This window comes from Procambarus clarkii, chromosome 25 (assembly GCF_040958095.1).
Source record: "Procambarus clarkii isolate CNS0578487 chromosome 25, FALCON_Pclarkii_2.0, whole genome shotgun sequence".
Classification (NCBI taxonomy): domain Eukaryota; kingdom Metazoa; phylum Arthropoda; class Malacostraca; order Decapoda; family Cambaridae; genus Procambarus; species Procambarus clarkii.
This window is the reverse complement of record NC_091174.1, coordinates 32,791,762-32,799,872: the sequence shown is the minus strand read 5'-3', so window position 1 is coordinate 32,799,872 and position 8,111 is coordinate 32,791,762. Positions and strand designations below refer to the sequence as shown.

The 8,111-nt window shown below is 43.2% G+C and overlaps 1 long non-coding RNA gene across 2 annotated transcripts; it reads right to left on the bottom strand.

Moving 5' to 3' along the window:
* Nucleotides 1–1,147: 1,147 nt before the first annotated feature.
* Nucleotides 1,148–5,174, bottom strand: LOC138368658 (uncharacterized). Of its 2 annotated transcripts, none has more exons than XR_011229637.1 (2): nt 5,004–5,174; nt 1,148–2,278 (listed from the first exon to the last, which is right to left on the bottom strand). It is a non-coding gene; the product is annotated as an uncharacterized lncRNA (long non-coding RNA). The 2 variants fall into 2 exon arrangements; XR_011229636.1 differs by having other exon boundaries at nt 5,009–5,174.
* Between the last annotated feature and the right edge of the window lie 2,937 nt (nt 5,175–8,111).

Below are 8,111 nucleotides of genomic sequence, written 5' to 3'. Positions count from 1 at the left end.
ACGTTATCGGTAAATAATTATCACACAGAACACTTGTTTTCAGAGAATCAAACTCAATTCTCTGACACACTGGATATAAATGTGTTTATTTTGGTAGAATCTGACTCAATACTGGTGTCTGGTTACGTATGAATTCTAGCATTATTGTACAGATACAATTATTAGTTCATGTGAACTCTACGGTTGGTTAATTTTAGTTACTACAGTAATTAGTAGATTTTAGTAATAATTAATAATAAAACAACTGTGTTGTATTATGTTGGAAATTTCCAACAAGTGCGGCTGGGGCGCGAACTGCGTTGAGAACCCCCAGAGAGAGAGAGAGGGGTTAAAAGGCGCAGTAGTCACAACGAGAGACTTTGCCGCACCAGGGGACGAAGTGGTCACCACTGGGGGCTGGAGGCTCGACCCAACCACAGAGGAGGGAGGGGAGCAGGGGGAAGAAGTCAGTACGGTCAAAGGAGGAGCAAGGTCGGGGCCCAACGCAGCAGGAGCTACAGAGCCTGGTCTTCCAATACAGGCCGACTAGGGGGCTTGGTCGCCCACCCCACGAGCCTGAGAGGGTACAACGAAAACATTTATCGACATAGAGACGAAGAGAAAGAAATTCATCCACGAATGTGCCCCCATACCCACCATGGAGCCACAATTAGAGGCAGGACACCCAACAGGAAGCTATCGCCGATCATGCCGGGGCCCCCTAAGGCTGTGTCCTGAGTATACGCCCCACAAACGCCACCTTAAGAACCGTCAGTCCGTCGAGATCGGGTTCAGCGACGAAAGGGGGATTGACAATAAAAGGTTCCCCTCGCTCGAGACGTCGGGTACAACAGTTCTACGGGTGCCAGAGTATGCCTTCTCAAGCACCCGGGCGTCAAAATAGAAGAAGTCTAAAGAAAGATCCAAAACAAGCAAAAGGTCGGCAGGAAACGACAAGCAGATAGGAGAAGAGGGGGGAGAAAAACGAAACAGAAGGAAAAGGAAAAGGTGCTCAGCACAATTGGAAAGGACGGCAGCAGGAGCACAAGGCTAGAAAAGGACAGAGGACTGCCCCAAGGAGCATCACACTCCGGTAGCCGCCCACTAAGCCCCCCTCACGGCATCAACGAGCTGAGCGGGGAGGGGGGGTTAAAAAAAACACAAGATCGTTATAAAATATGAGATCTATTGTCTCTCCTAATATCATTCCAATCGCATTGTTAAGGATTTTTATAGATGCCTTCAATATTATAAGAAAGTTTTTGGTGTCCTGGGAAAGCTATTAGGCACATTAAAAATGATAATATATGGCCCGTTTTCATTAAAAAATACAAGATTGTTATAAAACTTGAGATTTCTGAAACCTCTCTTAATATCATTCCAATTGCCTTCTCAATTATTTTTTTTATAAATGCTCTCAACATTATAAGATGCAGTTGGAGTATTGGGAAAGAACCTTAAAAGTAATCATTTATGGTTTGTTTTCATTAAAAAACACAAGATCGTTATAAATTATTAGATCTATATGCTTCTCTTAATATCATTCCAATCGCATTGTTAAGGATTTTTATTAATGCACCCAACACTTTAAGAAGCAGTAGAGGGGATTCCCAAATAGGTCTTGGGAAAGCTATTAGGCACTTTAAAAATAATAATCTATGGTTTGTTTTCATTGAGATTTTATGAATTTAAATTTAAATTTCAACCGGAGTCTGTTAGACATGTGAAAATGGATGGACTTTTCACAATATACCAGAAACAAAATATTGTTCAGTTGGATAAAGGAATTTCTGGTAAAATTCACACAGGGAGACGATAAATGGTGATAACTACAGCCTTAGGTCAGTCGCGTTGTCGACGGGAGTGAGTGGTGATCATTGAGCTGTAAAATAAAGGAATGTTCTATCTGGGCCACAGGCCGCTCATCCACATCTTTTACCTGAGGCTGTAGTTATCACCATCTATTGTTTCCCTGTATGAATTTTACCAGAACTGCCTTTATCCAACCGAACAATATTTCGTTTCTGTGTATTGCCAGTCCTGCAGGGCTGCCCCCAGGGTGGGTGTGGGAAGTGAAAAGCTGCCTATACCGAGGCCGACTCCCTAGGGTCGACCCGTGGCCGTCATTGTCGCTGCGGCCCGCCCCATAGCGGTGAGGATGGTGGCAAATTGGACGCATATAGGCCACCTCCCCAGGGTCCATCTCACGGTGGGCATGGGTTCAGTAGTCCGCTCTCGCGCTTCATCCTGCTGTCCTCGTTCATCAGTGGTGTTCCTCGTGCGCATTCGGTAGTCGGGTCTGTAAGTATTATGGCAGTAAATGTTAGCAGAAGCGGGCATGCAGTGTTAACGTGACGGGCAAGAAACACCGTCGAGAGGGACCTACCCATTACGGGTACCGCTGGAAAAGACTAAGAGGGAAGGGTTCCGGATGCAAACTGGATAAATGTCATTAATTGATAAATCCTGGATGAAACACCAAGTAGAGGCATTGGCACAGAGGATTAGAGTTTCTAAAGCAAAACGAAGGGGGAAAAGACGAGGATAATGCCTCGAGTAGTGTAGGGAAGTAACTGAAACCTAGTAATGGTCACTGCTCCCAAAACAAAATAAGCTAACCAAGGAACAAGCATTAAGTCCCCTCTACGGGAACAAGAGAAAAAGTGAACGACATGGAGGCAAGGATAGAAGGAAGGTCGATACACGTCAAAACAAATTATTAAGACAAGTTATAAGTCAATGTTAAATTCATGGTAACTGAAAAGTGGAGCGTAAAATGGCCCCATTAATGACTGCATGCACGTCGATGTCGTCCCAGAATTTTATGCAATAAATTGCGATAAGCAATTCCAGGGAATTGTTTGAAGAAATTTTTGAGGGCTAAAGTAACGTCCCAGTCACCAAGCCTAATAAGCGATAAAATAATTTTTTTGACGCAGCATACTGCAGTAGAAGAGATGGAACTGTAAGAATGTAGATTACTAGTACTGCCAACAATGTTAATAATAAAATAAGAAATTAATACGATAAAACAGCCATTGCAATAATAATAATGGTGATGATACAATGAGGCTGCCGAAAGCCGGTGGCAAGATAAAGGTCAGGGGAAAGATCCTCGGTGGGAATGAGATAAATATATATTGCAGAATAATTATACTGTAGAAAAACCAGGCATGTGTAAAGCAAGGATAACTGCTGAACGACGACGTAGACAAGAAATGCCAAATGAAAATTCAGCTGCCGAAAGGAGGAGAATAAAATTTACAAAGTACTTGTAGCAACTATCAGTTCTAGTAAACTTCAGAGTGGGGACAGTTAACAAGTTACCTTATCCGGGAACAAAGGCAGTAGAAGTGAAGCCGGAAGTAAACAATCAAGTATAATACCTCAATTCAATTATAATCAAACATAATAATATAAACAAAAGATCTTATCAATATATAATCCATATATATAATATATAATCAATGTATATATTATATCAAAAAATATATATATAATAAATCAATATATAATATAACCAATAAAGCAAATAATAAACAGTTCTTTAAGGCATATCTGTAACCAGTTTGTGTCTAAAGCAAGACACCAATACAACAAATTGTTAAGGATGTTAAAGTTCATTTCAAGTGCGCTCCTTCTCATGGTAGCCTCCGGATGCACAAAGAGCTGATAAGGTAGCCATAGAATCTGCCTTTAACCCTTCCACTGCTCAGGGGTCCTGAGGACAATTACACCCCTGTGCACAAGAAAAAAATTCAAAATTTTTTTCGTCTTCGAAACATTAATTTGTATCCCCTGAGCACGGGAAAAATAAATCGTACGTGACATATTTTGGGCGCAATTGACCGAGGAAGTCTGGCAAAAAGTGAGCGTTGACAGAGCGGTCGTCAGAGCCGGTCAGCGTCACCCGCGCTGACAGATGGGAGTTGCCACAAAGATATTATTACCTAATTGTTTCAATGTCTCCGATTGATTTTTTCTTAGTTTTTTTGCAGTAATATTATTCAATAGTGTGTATTGTAATATATTTATATAATAAAAGTGGTGAATAATCGCTATACTCAAAAGTATGGTGTGCATATTAGTGATTCAATTATTATGTTCATAAAACAATAAACAAATAGTTTTGCTGCTATTACTCTCTATACACAGGTTATATATAAGTATCTGCATGTTTTGTTCACCAGACCGAACCACCAAGTTGGAATTGAGAGTCTAAAAGCAACGACGAGTTACCGCCACACACCAGCCAACCACTCGCTGCCACTCCCTCAACACACACTAAACTTTCTCCCCCAACAATACCATTTGTGGTGTTATTACACTATATACAGCCGTTACATATAAGTATGTATATATTTTGTTCACCATAACTGAACAGCTAAGCTGTACAGTTTAGCGTTTGCTGGGTATCAACCTTGCTCTCCGTTTCTTTTACCCTTCTTCCATACAGTTTGTCCTTGGTTGATATTATGGCCACAATGGGTCACAACCGGGTTCTTTGCTGGTGGAATTAAAGTTCTGGTATCCAACCCCAAGGTAGTAGTGGCTTTCAAGGAGTGAGCTCGGTAATGCAAGTAAAACACAATGGGGGAGGTGCATTGAATACGACACTTCGTCAAATATCAATATATTCACATATAATCACTTTCCCATCACCTCATAAAATCCCTAAAGGGAGTATTACTACACTTAATATGTACACAAGTGTCTCTCTCATAGGACAGTAAGCGCTCCTTGATGCACAATCTATGCAGTCTGGTCAGCTACTATGATTCCTCAACACACTGTACTGTCCTCAACCAGTACTGGGAAACACCAACGAGTCTACCCTAGCCACGGGCCAACTAAAACACAGTCTCAAGAGGTGCTCTTCATGCACGCCCACAATTACTCTCCAGCCTGGTGCTGGCAGAGAACATCAGCCTCACACTGCTGGGCCTCTTCACGTACAATTGCAAGGGTACCGAACCCCTGGCAAGAGCTTCTTGCAACTCGCTGGTTACACTCCTCCATAGCACCTTACTGTCAGTCGTTTCTTCCGCTAGCCAGTCCCGGGTACGCCGAATTTCGCCACTGCCACTTCACAGGCAGACAGTAGAACACTTCACAGTTCTTCTCCGGTTGCGGCTCACTGCTTCCGTAAAGCAGAATGGAGTAGAGAGCTATTGGCTGCCCTGGGTAGACTGACTGTCCTCGTACCACAGCAGCCCTATGACGACTCTGTAGATACAGACACGTCATCAGTACACTGGGACACTAGGAAACAACACTTACATACTCTGACATAGACATACAACTCCTCCTTCATTAGATGGTGCTGATATTCTAAGCGCCACCTTACTAGAGGTCAGCACCAGCTACCTCTCGAGCTAACTAGGACAGGAATCTAACGCCTCTTGCTGGTATAATCCAGTCACCACTAGATGGCGTCGTCCATGTTGTTTGGTGGGTGGGGGGGGGGGGGTCGAGAGCGGACTCATAGATGGCATTGACGTCTCTGCTCCGTGCTCCGACGATGGAATCGGGTTCGTAACAGTTGAAGTCTCCAATTTCTAATAGCTTTTGGTGCAGTCTTAGTGATACTTTATCGTCTCTTTGGATGCCATTAATGCAAGCTCTAATTTTATTTTTGTGGTCTTCTCTGGTTTTCCTTGATTTTCTGGGAGATGGTAACCACAGCCATACCCATATTTTATCGTTCTAATAAAAAGATCCTCATGACATAATTAATAATTTATATCTATATCAAAACAATTTTTTTTCAAAATCTCTTTTCTTTTGACCAGCTTTATTTTTCTTCTTATTATTTGGTATTGTCAGTGAAATATTGCATTAGTGATAATTTTAGCTATTTTAATGTTCTCTTTACTACTATTACAGCTAGGCATGTTTCATAATTCCATTCTTTCAGTTCCTAAGCTTCTTTGACCTTCCCTCGGTATTATTGTACCAGATTCTTAGTCTCAACAGTGTTACTTTGTTGAGTTCAGAGCATCTCCCTGCCCGGGGGTGGGGAGTGTGTGGGGTTGGCTCACGTGATGAAGTTAGGGAGTGGGTGGGAGGAGGGAGATACACGAAAGAGCTTTCACATAGAGATTAGTGAAGCAGAATTCCCCTGAGAATTTTGTTGGTGGTTATCATGTCTCCCCTTATTCTTCTTTCTTCCAGGGATGTAAAGTTTAGCTCCCTTAGCCTTACCTCAAAGCTCCTCTCAACTCTGGGATTTGTCTCGTGGCATACCTCTGAATCTTCTCTAACTTTATCTTGTGTTTAACTAGGGATTGTGTTTATTGCATGTAATGGGATATAGAGATGAGGTATTTTATCAACGCCTTTTAGTTAACATGTTACTACATCAATCAAAGAATGCTTCCACTATTTAATTTAATTTACAAAGTCACACATGATGAATAACATTACGGGACTTCATGACAGTAAACAAGGATGATTAAAAGACGGTATGCAAGTATTGATATTTTAATTAACATATTAACGTGATATTTTATTTTAATGATTTATATATTGACTTTCATATATTTTATTAAACCTTTGTTGAAAAATAAAAACATAATTTAATGTAATATTGGGCTAAATGATACATTATCTGTGGTGCTAGTTGAGGTCAGGTGTTCATAGCTGATTCATCTGATGTAGTGAAGAGAAGAGAAACGTATCGAGCTTAATGACATTGAAGAAGATGGGCTCGAAACTTGTTTTCTTGCATTAGAGAAGTGGATATTACAGTACCTTAATGATTGGACGTCAGCTCCTTAATAACCCAGCACCTGCATGACCAAAGAGAAGCTTCTTCACATAGTGAAGGTCCACGATACGTAAGGAGCTCCGTGGTCACTGAAAGGTTCCATGGTCACAGAAAGGCTCCATGGTCACAGAGAACTACATGGTCACAATGAATCTCCATATTCACAGAGGAGCTCCATGGTCACAGATGAGTTCCATGGTCACAGAGGGGCTACATGGTCACAGGGAAGCTCCATAGTCACAGGGAGGCTCCATGATCACAATGAAGCTCCATTGTCACCGAGAAACTCCATGGTCACAGAGGGGCTCCATGGTAACAGATGAGCTCAACTGTTTTAGAGAGCTCCATGGTCACAGAGGAGCTCCATGATCACATATAGACCACATGGTCACAGAGGAGCTCCATGGACACAGAGACGCTCCATGGTTACAGAGCAGCTCCATGGTCACAGAGGAGCTCCATGGTCACAGAGAAGCTCTGTGGTCACAGAAAGGCTCCATGGTCACAGAGGAGATCAGTGGTCACATAGGGGCTCCATGGACACAAAGGGACGCCATAGTCACAGAGGAGCTCTATGGTCACAGAGGAGCTCCATGGTCAAAGACGGGGCTCCATTGTCACAGAGAGGCTCCATGGTCACAGAGGAGCTCCATGGTCACAGTGGGGCTCCATGGTCACAGAAGGACTCCATGGTCACAAAGGAGCTCTATGGTCACAGATGGGCTCTAAGTTCACAGAGGTGGCTCTATGATCACTGAGAGGCTACATGGTCACAGAGGGGCTCCATGGTCACAGAGCTGCTACATGATCACAGAGAGGTTCCATGGTCACGGTGGGGCTCCATGGTCACAAAGAGGCTCTATGGTTACCGATGAGCTCCATGGTAAAAGAGGGGCTCCATGGTCACTGAGGAGCTCCATGGTTATAGAGGAGCTCCATAATAACAGAGGGGTTCCATGGTCACAGAGAGGCTCCAAGGACACAGAGGGGTTCCATGGTCACAGAGGAGCTCCATGGTCACAGAGAGTCTCTATGATCACAGGAAGGCTCAATGGGCACAGAGTGGCTCAATGGTCAAAGAGGGGCTCCTTGGTCAATGAGAGGCCCCCAATGTCACAGAAACGCTCCATGGTCAAAGAAGGGCTCCAAGGTCACAGAGGGGCTCCATGATCTCAGATGTGCTCAATGGTCACAAAGAGGGTTCTATGGTCTCATACGGGCTCCATGGTCACAGAGGAGCTCCATGATCTCAAAGGGGTTCCATGGTCAAAGAGGGTCTCTATGATCACAGAGAGGCTCCATTTGCACAGAAAGGCTCCATGGTCACAGAGAGAGGCTCCATGGTCTCAGAGATGCTCAATGG